We start from the raw sequence: 12,114 nt of genomic DNA, 5'->3' as shown, positions 1-12,114 counted from the left end.
ATTTATTTTTGAGAGAGAGACAGAGAGAGTGTGAGCAGGGGAGGGTCAAAGAGACGGAGATACAGAATCCAAAGACAGGCTCAAGGCTCTGAGCTAGCTGTAGGCACAGAGCCCAAAGCAGGGCTTGAATCCATGAACCGTGAGATCATGACCTGAGCCTAAGTCAGACACTTAACCGACTGAGCCACCCAGGCAACCCTAAGAGGATCTGTTATAATTTATGAGTGATTTGGGGCAATATTTGCTTGTTTTGTTTTGTTTTTCCTTTAAGGAAAAAAACCAGATTTATGGGTAGATTTAGCCAACATGGAAAATATTTATTGTACACTTTATAAAAACCAAACTTGAAATTATCAGGGTGAATCTGAAACAGGCTTTTCCAACAACTAGCATCAGTTTTAGGAAGAGAGCTACAACATACACAAATCAGCGTAAGAGAAAAGAAAGTGGAAAATGCCACAAATGTTTTTTCTATGGATAGAAGGTTTCAGTTAAGAGAATCATCAAATTCTTTGTGTAGGAGAAGGCATATACTCCTTGTCCATGGAGAAAGACAGAGGAGAAAGCCTTGGGAACATCCATGGACATTTTGAAGGGTGTGGTGTTTTCTAAGAAAAGAAAGATGAAGTTGAAAAGAAAGTTTAGGGCAGCAAAAGGAGAGGCCTTGAATGCCAGGTGAAAGAGTTAGACATGGCTTTGTAAACAACAGAAACTAGCTGAGAGGTTTTAGCTGGAGAGGGTTGAGACTGTATATTCTTTTGAGGACTGAGTTCTAGCCCAGTCCCTATCTACTTGAGTAACTTTGGCCAAGTAATTTCCCATGCCTGGAACTTATCTTTCTAATCTATAAACTGAACGTTTGAACTAAGTGATTTCTAAAATTCTATTAATTCCATGATTCATCTAATGGAAACAGGCAAGATGGAGGGGAGAGGGTGGAGCCTGAAACTGCATTCTCTATAATATACTTTGGTAGTAATTATAAATGATATTATTAACTTGATTGTTTTAATAAGAAATATAGATATGACAATTACAGAGCTTTTGAATATTTAAAAAGGTAAATTAGTCTTATCCTTCTAATAGAATATAGGGTTGTCACACCTCTTATTTGACCCTTTTTTTAAAGTTCATTTATTTATTTTGAGAGACAGTGTGTGTGTGTGTGTGTGTGAGCAGAGGAGGGGCAGAGAGAGGGGGAGAGGGAATCTCAAGCACTGTTAGTGCATAGCCTGACTAGGGGCTTGATCCCAAGAACTGTGAGATCATGACCTAAGCTGAAATCAAGAATCAGATGCCTAACCAACTGAGGTACCCAGGTTCCCCTATTTGACTCTTTTTTAATAAATTGTTTTCTTAGAAAGGTGCATATAACACCTCAAAATTTTAATATGTAAGTGCATATTGTATTTGTGAAGTAAAAACTAACTATATCCTGTTATAGCTATTGTTATTGTCATATGTGTAATACACTTGAGTCCTACAAATTGTTGTACAAAAGAGGTTCACAGAGTTAAAGCTGAGGATCAGAAAGGGGAATTACATCAGACTCTATTTGCTTCCATTCCCAGGTAATAATGCTTAGGAAGACTGTCTATTAAGCTGACTTAAAAACTACTGATAGGATATCAGTGGATAGAAAAGAACTACCAGAAATCAAATCTGAACAACCTACAGGAAACTCAGATTTCACTGAGAGAGACAGAATTGCTTATTAATTCTTTACTTACCAATTAACTTTGTTATTAAAATATATATGACATATAACACTGTATAAATTTAAGACACACAATATGTTGATTTGATACATTTATATGTTATAATATGGTTGTCATTGTAGTGATAGTTGACACTTCTATCATGTCACATAATTACCATTTTTTTTTGGTTGGAATAATTAAGATCTGGTCTTAACAAGTACCATGAATATGGACAACAATATGGTATTATAATCACTGGGTAGCTTAAAATTATAGACTGAACAATAAATTTTTATGGTGAATAAGACTCCTGTTCGGTTCTCACAAAATTACAACAACGTGCACATACACAAATATTCTGTAAAATGATAGCAATTCTTTCCTTTTTAGCATAAATAGATATCAGAGAGATAAGACCGTACTTTACTTATCAGTTACTTAAACCACTGATAGCTTGAATTTGCCTTCAACACTTCATAAGACAAAAATAATTTCTGAAATAATAGAACTATTCAGCTTTCATGGGAATACAAAAGGCATGTTTTAAAACAATACTTATACTACAACAAAAAATTAAGACCTTTAGATATAAATATATTTGAAGTTAATTAAGGGATCAGCCTGGATTATTATTACATGTCCATCTTGCTGAGAAGTTATTCCTCCACATTTGTCTGTAGGTTCTTTGAATACCTTCTTTTATTTATATTTGTTATTATTTTTCTAAGTTTTGATGATTTTTAAGAAATTTTTATTTAAATTCCAGTTGGTTAACATACTGTGTAATATTAGTTTCAGGGGCCCAATATAGTGACTCAACACATATAACACCCGATTACGTTATATGTTGTATCATCACAAGTGCACTCCTTAATCCCCATTACCTATTTCACCCATCCTCCTGCCCGCCCACCTCCCCTCTTATAACCATAAATTTGTTCTCTATGTTAAGAGTCTGTTTCTTGGTTTGCCTCTCTACCTTCTTCTTTAGAATTTACATTGTCTTTAGTAGTTTATCAGAACCAAACTTTGGCCTTTAACCCAAAGTGAAGATAAAAGAAAATTGGATTATAACACCATTCAGAATCTAAGGTTGAGGTTATAAACTAATACCTCAATGAAGCCAAGACGTATTCAAACTTAACAATAAAAGGAAGAAAATGTGCTTCTAAAATAACTTTGGTGGTATTATTTCTATTGTAAAGAGGAATCTTTCTTTCTGGATATTTCAGTATGATTACCTTTCCTTGTGTCTGTCAGCTCTTGCTTGTCAGTAGGTTGAGGTGGCCTTTCAACTGTAGAGAAGACCCAAGGTCAATAGCTGAAGACTTATTAAAGGGTATTAGTGGCTTGTGTCATGTGATTTGTTTTCCTCGTACATTTCTACATTTCGCTGAATAGGAAGATGACAAAAAGGAAAGATTTGTTGACAGCCAGGTCATCTTTGGGTCAATCTTTGTGAAATGCAGAAGGGGAAATAGAGTTGTCATTCACAGAGCTTGAAAAAGACTATTAACACTTTTTAAATAATGCATTTGTATGTTTCAAAACAGAGGAGTTCTAAAAAACATTAACTGCATTCTTAATTAACTAATCCCACCTCTTTGAATTTAAAGCTGTTGTAAAAGTGAAAAAAGCTAACCACAACATGGTCATATTTTAAAGATTTTGAAATTTAAGAACCTGGATATCAAATGATACTACATATGTTATGAATTCTAGCTGGTCTTCAAAACTATTGATTTTTTTAAAATTAGAAAGCTGATCATTCATTGTACACCCAGGAATAACTTCTTAAAAATTAAATCTAAATGTGAGACATTTTAATCAATATAAAATAGCCATTTGCATTTGAACTACTATTGTAGAGTTTTCACTAGGCTCACGGTGTAAGTATTCAATATATATTTGTTCATTGAATAGACTCTTATGAATGAAATTGTAGTTTAGATTTTTAGTTTTCAGGAATATAGGTGATACTCTGATTAAACAAAATTGAATTATTTAATTGAGGATGATTGCTCTGTCTCAGAGATAGCTCATTTTGACCTAACAAAAAGTTTAATAAAATAACCAATATGAGAGACATTTTGGTAAACATAGCTAACCAAATAATTTGCCTAGCCAAGTCAGAAAAGGAAATTTTCTTTAAATTTCCCTGGGGAAGAATGTTAATCGTGACTTCACTTTAGCTGTGAGGTCCTGGCAAGACTGAAATATTTACAGGAATCAGTGTAAGGCTGCCAGAATATAAGAAATAATACCAGCCTTGTAGTATTCCTATATTCTTGTCTTTTTCTGAGAACTATTTCATGTTTTAGAAAATTAGAAACAGTGTCCTGAATCATATAGAATGAATGCTTATTATGTTTCAACAGAGTGAGTTGAGATTTTCTATTTCTCAGAATAGTTGGCTTCTGCTGTTTGAAGAAAGATGGCAGAGATTCAAAACTGCTCAAACAAGCTGCTAGAATAATAAGACCAGCCATTCTATATGGACTGTTTAGTTGTACCTTTTTTCTCTGGGTGTGTGTCAGGTGATAGTTGGAAGATTAGGGACTGGCCAATCCCCAAATTATGAAGGTGTTCCTTTCTACATAGTAATTTCTCAGTCCTTGATTTAGAGCCATAAAATGATACTTATTTTCAGTTGAACCTTTACTTAACTCACAATTACAAGAACTTTATTTATTATTATTATTACTAATATTACTATTATTATTATTCACCAGAGGCTCAGAACACTTTCAGTGACATTGTTTTAGTGGGAAAATCTATTTCAGTAATTATATTTCACCCGGGAATGCTAGGAATCTTTATCTATACCAAGAGAAAACCATTTCTACAGTGGGGTCACCAATCTACCTCAAACACTAATAGGACTTTTTTGAAAAGCTGGGTATTATTTGTTGAGTACTTAAATTAGCTCCGGTACTGTTCCAGGCATTAGGGATCAATTAGTAACCAAAGCAGGCAAAGATCCTTGCGATTGTGGAGCTCATAGTCTAACATATACTTGAATACTAGTGACACAGAACATTCTCCATATATATATTTACCTAAGGAATCTAAGAAAATGAAAGAGCTTTGAATGATTGGTTTAGATGAACTAGGTGAATTCTACATTGGAGCTATTCAGATACCTTGATGTTTTCCAAAGAAAAACAAAAAGGAAGATCAGAGCTCCCATGATAAGAAATCTCCCAGGAAGTTGGGATAGTAACGAACAAGGTCTTAAATATATAGCATTTGCTATCTGGAATTGGTTCCCTAGCCTCAATCTAGTCATATATTCATTTTAGGGGCCATAGTCTACTCCTGAAACACCCCTGAAGTATGGGAATAAGACCAACGGACCTTCTTAGTCAAGCTACAGTTTCTTTCTGTTTAGGACCTGATAATCAGTGTCTATATAACCATTTACACAGGTTATTGTAGGTTCATAAGTTCACATTTCAAGCACTATGAAATATCATTTTGTGATCATTGAAATGATGATGATTGACTCAGATGCATTCTTTCATCCTTAACAACTTCTTGTACTGTTAACACTTTTCACATTTGATATGTACTTTATCTCTATTTTCTTGTCTTTTGGTGGCCCTCACATGCATGTGTTTTTTTTTCCACTATTTATTTATTTATTTTTTACAAATAGTTTATTGTCAAATTAGTTTCCGCATAACACTCAGTGCTCATCCCCACAAGTGTCCTCCTCCATGCCCGTCCCCCCGCCCGCCCACATCCATCAGTCTTCAGTTTTTGTCAGCATTCAAGAGTCTCTCATGGTTTGCCTCTCTCCCTTTCCCCCACCATTTCCCTCCTTCTTCTCCCCCTAGTTCTTCATTTAAGTTCCTCCTAACCCTCCTATACGTGCAAACATATGATATTTGTCCTTCTCTGCCTGACTTATTTCGCTCAGCATAACACCCTCAAGGTCCATCCATGTTGCTACACATGGCCAGATTTCATTGTTTCTCATTGCCATGTAGTATTCCATGGTATAGATAAACCACATCTTCTTGATCCATTCGTCCGTTGATGGACACTTAGGCTCTTTCCATGTTTTAGCTATTGTGGAGAGTACATGCATGTGGTTTTATTTTCTTTCTTGTCTCATTTTATTTCTCAGCTACCTCATTACTACCAGGCTGATCTCAATACTCTATTATGTGGTTGAAGTACACCAATGTTTGTGATAGTAGTTTCCATGTAAATAACTAACATAACTTTCTACATGATTAATTCTTAAGACATCAGAAAATTAACATTTTAATGCAGAAATTTGTATGCTTTGGAAACCTTTGCTATACATGAAAATTCTGGGAAAGTAGCATAAGATGCTCCTAAAATTTTTAAACACTAACAAAACAGAATATCATAATTTTGCTCTCCTATAGGCAATTTATTTAAATAAACTGTGCACAATATATCATTCTTATAAAAAAACAAGGCACTATAGGGTGCCTGGGTGGCTCAGTTGGTTGAGTATCCAACTTCAGCTCAGGTCATGATCTCATGGTTTGTGGGTTCAAGCCCACATCAGGCTCTGCACAGACCATGTGGAGCCTGCTTAGGATTCTCTCTCTCTCTCTCTCTCTCTCTCTCTCTCTCTTCCCTCCTCTCTCTGCCCCTCCCCCACTTGCACTCTCTCAAAATAAATAAATAAACTTAAAAGAGAAAAAACCAAAAACCAAGGCACTATATTTGGAGAATATAATAGGCAGTCACAGTCTCTGCTTGCAAAGAACATATTAAGAGATAATGCTTTCAGTTGGATGTAGATAGGGAAACCCTTTTTGAGGCTTGAGAATACATTTGGTGTCATTTAGATCCCAGAATGAGTGTTGTTATGACTTTAGTATTAGTGCACATATAAATTTATACTTTAGTAACTTTTAGAATCCCAAAGTTTCTGGGTCCACTATAATAACACAATAAAAAATACTAGGGATAATCAAGAAAGTTTTCAATTTTTGTAAAGCATTGTTTATCCAAAATGATCCTTGGGCTGTCTGTAACTCTGTTCTTTATTTACTCCAATAGATCTTTTATTCCTCTCCTACCATTCAAAGCAGATAGCCAGGTCCACTGTGACCTCCATGTGGCCAAATTCTGTTCTTCTCTTAATCAGTCGCAGCAGCTTTGGCATGCTGATTGGTCTTTCTGATTTGTAATGATTTATTCTTTTGGTTTTTCCTTTCAAACCATTGGCTGCTCTTCATTTCTATTTTGGTTCCTTTTATTTTTCTCAAACTGTAAATTTGGAGAACATTCATGAATTCTTCCTGGGTTTACCACCCTTCTACCTTTTCTCCTTCTCTAGCTTTGGTATCATTATAGTTGAACTACTCCATTTCTATAGCTTTAAATATGATGCACATACTCTTAACTTTATTGAGATACAGACTACTGTATCTAACAGTTGCTTTAGCATTCCCATTTGACAACCCACATTTATCATGAATAAAGCAGAGTATTTGATTTTTAGATACATCCCTTTTCTCAACTCTACTAGTGTTTTCCTCTTTAGTAAATGAAACCATGATGCTCTGTGGATGAAGACAAAATCCTGTGAGTCATCTTTTGTCCCATCCTCAACAGTCCATTAGAATTATAAGCCCTATCTTTGACAATATACCTGGAATCTGGCAGCACTTTCTAGTCTTACATTTATTGCCCCAGTCAATCCCAGCTACTGACATCTCACACTTGACCATCTCAGTATGTTCTGTTCTCCCTACTTTTACTCTTGTCACATTACAAACATTCTTCATCCAGTTATAAAAATGTTATTTTTTTGAACATATACCTGATATGATTATTCTTCTGTTTAAAATCTTGTAATGGCTTCCTCTATCACTTAGAATAAATCCCAAGCATTTTGTCAGGGCCTATTAATTTCTGTATAATTTATTGTCTCTCTATCCCTCTTACCTTATCTTCCACCACTTTTTCTCTCACTATATGCCAGCCTCAATAACCTTTCTGTTTCCAGAAGGTGCCATCCTCTTTCCCAAATCAGAAACTTTTTATTTATGTTCATAGTCTCTGAAATATTCTTATCCCAATTCTCCTCAAATAGTGTCTTCTTTATATTAGAGGTGTTTCTTGTCACATTTTCTAAATAGCCCTTTCCTTTCCTTCATCACTCTATTATTTTATCTTATTTTTTCCATAACACATTACACTACTAAATGATTTTCAAAATTTATATATGTCCATTACTATTCTCTGTCTTCATTCACTAGAATCTAAGTTCCTCACTGCACAGACTTATGTCAAAGACATTTTAGACACTCAAATGTTTCTTGCACAAATTATTATCTGGATACTTGTTTAAGTTACAAGTTCTTATGTCACTGCACACTACTGAGCCAGAATTTTTAGTAGTGTCCCTGGAAATCTGCATAGGAAATATGTACCTAAGGGTGCCTGGGTGGCTCAGCTGGTTAAGCATCCAACTCTTGACTTCCACACAGGTCATTATTTCATGGTTTGTGAGTTTGAGCCTATCACCAGGCTCTGTCTGTGCTTGGGATTCTATCTCCCTTGCTCTCTGCCTCTCCCCCACTTGCTCTTGCTCTCTCAAAAAATAAATAAAAATAAACCTGAAAATTTTAAAGAAAGGAAATAAGCACCTAAATAGTTTTTTATACACTTGAAAGTTTGGGATTCACTACTTTCTTCTGGATGACATCAGAAGCTGGTCATGAAGAACTCCAGAAGTGGAAAGGCATATTCTCTGTTTTCCCTGGAATTCTGATTTACTTCACTGGAGAGCTACTGGATGAGAGATAGGTTTTCTGGGATTGATTTTCCTGTGCGAGCACTAAAACTGACTTTTCTCTGATTGTTGGTGGAGCTGGGTTCTCACTGGGCTCTCTCTTGGAGTGGTTGCTGCTAGATATGGCCCCTGGTTGTATTTCCTTCCCCTACTAAAGTCTTGGATTGTTGAGAGAAGTTAGATGTGTTCTTAAGCTGTTGGAGGGAGGAGTCTTTCAGCTCATGGTGCCTCACTTTCACCTTGTTCTATTGTTACTAATTTCCTTCATTTGCCTTGGTTTGACCAAATTTCAGCCAGAAGTTTATCCAGTGGAGTAACTCTGCTGGGGTATTATTGAATTCACATAGAATTCTGGAGAAATACTAGCTCCTGGATGTCTTAGCCATTTATATAAGGAGATGACTCATCAGGTGATATTTGTTCTCTATATCCATATGAAAAATTAACAGAAATGTTATGTACTGAACAAGAACATAGTAAGATATTTATCACCTTCTCTTGTTTCTCAGATCAGAGGTTATCCCTAAGGTTAAGAGAACTTTGTATATTCACTTTTATCCATTAGAAGCAGATTATAAATTATTTCAGTACCATCTTTTGTTGTTTTTTACTTTGCTTAATGAAGATAAATGTCATTAAAAATACTAATTTGAGTATAGAGTTTATCCACCCAGTAAACATCTGTTTAAACATTTAATTTGTGTTTACTTACTTGTCAATTACTTTTTTATCCATTAAGGTTCAGCTCAAAGTCACTTGTGGGAACTGTTCTAATTTGTGTAGGTAAGGCTAGTTTCCCTTCTACTTTAAATGAGAGAGAGCACATGAGCAAGGAAGGGCCAGAGAAAGGGGGAGGCAAGCAGGCTCTGTGCTGTCAGTGCAGAGTCTGATGTGGGGCTTGAACCCACGAACCATGAGATCATGACCTGAGCTGAAACCAAGAGCTGGACACTTAATCAGCTGAGCCACCCAGGCATGCCCTTCTCTTCGGCTTTAAAAACAAACAACTCCCTCTGCTCCCAAAAAGCCTCTGTGAATACTTTACTGGAATGCTTATTACATTTATTGAAATTGTATACATGTTACTCTTTCCTAACTAGACTATAAGATCCTTAAAGAAGGGAAAAAATCCTTTTGTCCAAATCTCTAGCATTTATCACAATTATTGACACAAAATGAATATTTAGTTTTTAGTGAATGAATGAAATATGGGGAAATGTGAGTCTTCATCCCAAGGGAAATAGTGGAGATGAATTTAGCTTTATGTTTACTTTTCCATAAAAGCTTTTTTCAATAGTTGGTATAGAATACTCCACATGAATGTGGTAAAGTAGTGTCTCTACAGAAGATTAAATTTTAAATAACAGTGTGTTCAGTTGCACACTAATTTTATCAACTATTTTAAATGAGATGGTGATTGTGCTGTCATAGGGTCGGTTTAGTTTGGGAAGCATAGTTAAGCAAGTGATGTTCTAAACAGACATTTTCAAGAATGTTATGCATGTATACTATAAATTTTCAAGAGATATTTTGAGTTTGAGGATGAATATTTAATGCAGAGTCCATCTGGTAAGATTAATGCTACAAGAAACACACTTTGAGAGACAATGTTCTTGTGGATCCTATTCTGGTAAACAACATTAGATTACAAAAAAAAAAATGAGTTTTGATTGACACTTTCATCTTGAAATTATCTCCCTAGTCACAATAGTCAAAAGTATCAGGACCAGGAATGCCCAAGTCTACTGGGGGGAGTAGTGGATTAATTTTAATAGAATGCATTTGCTTCACAAATGTAGTAGTTAAAAGTTAAAGACAGTTTCTTCTTTTTTTTCTTCCCAGGGAGTTACAGTGATATAGTTCTAAGTGAATAAAATAAAACTTCCAATCTGAGAATTAAGGACATATATCAAAGGCTTAAATAAACAAAACAGAGGAAAGACAGTAAACTAGAGAGTTGGTGTTCCTAAACTTTAGAGCAGTGAAGCTTTGCCTTTGACTCTGCTTCAGGGCTTTGATTTCCTACCTTCATTTTTCTCTATCCTGGTTTCCCTTTACTGTCTTTCCTCAGTCATGCAATCACCTCCAATCTGTCAGCTGTAAGACTGTGAAACAATTGCTATAAAATTAATACCAAGTTATATTGAGGACAGTTTGGTCTTCTTTCTACCTCCCATTGTTTTAAATGGGATCACTGACTTTAATACCAAAGAATGAATATTTAATATTTGAGCAACCTCTGATCCTTGAAAATGACCAAGGGAGACAGCAGTTTCCCTGTTCAAGTCATGCCAAGAGGTTCATTAGGCTGGCCTTGATTTGTAGCCAGCTTATGGGTCACGGCAGAATTTCCCTCATTGATGTTGAAGGGTTAGGTATGAACACTTTTAACTTGGAGTGGAGAAATGTAATCTTTGTTCAAAGAGAATTTTCCCAATTTCCTGATAATTGACCTACGGGGACAAAGGTTGCCATTGTGACACAATGAAAGGGTCATTGTGTAAGTAGTATCTTGTTGGATGCTGTTTTGTCATTTACTGCAGGAAAGTTTATTTTCATCACCACCTGCTACCTTTTCCTCTTTCAGGGGTTTGTTTCTAGAGTGCTCACCATGAGATTTATGGTAGCTGATGATCAGGACAAGTTGTTCTACAATGAAGTTTGAACAATCTTTGCTGTGTGCATTTACTTTATATGAAAAGGAATGTTACTTGGTTAACTAAAAGCCTCTGAACTTAGTCTTTCCATAGCTGACACAAATGTTAAATCCTTTGAGATGTATCATCTGTGTCGATCTATCTATTCTTCTATTCTATTCTTCTACCCAACTTGTATTGTCTTGTGATAAAAAATTTTATTCATGACTTCATATTTTATGGGTCCTACAGTTTCTGTGGTAAAGTATGAATAGACACAAATTTACTCAATTTGTTGTGCTAATGCTATTAATTGATTAAGAGAAAATTGTTACCATTGATGTATTGATTTTTAAGAAGTTGTTTTTCACAAAGAGGAATATTCTGCTAATTTATGTATTGATATAGGTCAGAGATATGAAAGAGCTATCTTGTTTAACATTAAGAATTTGAAAGTTTTCTTAATATATTTTATTTCTCAAATATTCACTGAGTACTTTGCTAAGTGCTAGAGAATAGTTATATTATTGTGTTACTGCAGGAACTTACAGTCTTCTCAAGAAAGATACAGCAATGTAAATGAATGATTTTATTAGAAATTTAAGCATAATAAAATTTATTTTAAAAAGTGAAAGTAAAAATGTAGTGGAGGAAGGTCAGAGTAGTGAGTTATTCACTCTGTTTGGAGATACAGGAGAAAGTTTTTCATGAAGGTCATGATACTGGATTTGGATCTTGAGAGATAAATTGGATTTAAACAGTGAACCCAAGGAATAGACATTGTACGAAGTGAGAGCACCTAAGCAGAAGCATAGGGTGTGGGAGTGAAAGCCAGTTGTGGGAAATGGCAATAGGGTGGTAGAACACACGGAGCTGGGGGGGAGGCTGGCTCATGGCATGGGAATTCAAAAGGAAGCCCAAGGTTAGTTTGCAAAAGGCCTTGGACACCATGTGGTGGCGGGGTGGGGGGTGGGGGCGAAGGGGGGATGGG

This window comes from Crocuta crocuta, unplaced genomic scaffold, assembly GCF_008692635.1.
Source record: "Crocuta crocuta isolate KB4526 unplaced genomic scaffold, BGI_CrCroc_1.0 scaffold1, whole genome shotgun sequence".
NCBI classification, from domain to species: domain Eukaryota; kingdom Metazoa; phylum Chordata; class Mammalia; order Carnivora; family Hyaenidae; genus Crocuta; species Crocuta crocuta.
Note: the sequence above shows the minus strand (reverse complement) of the source record.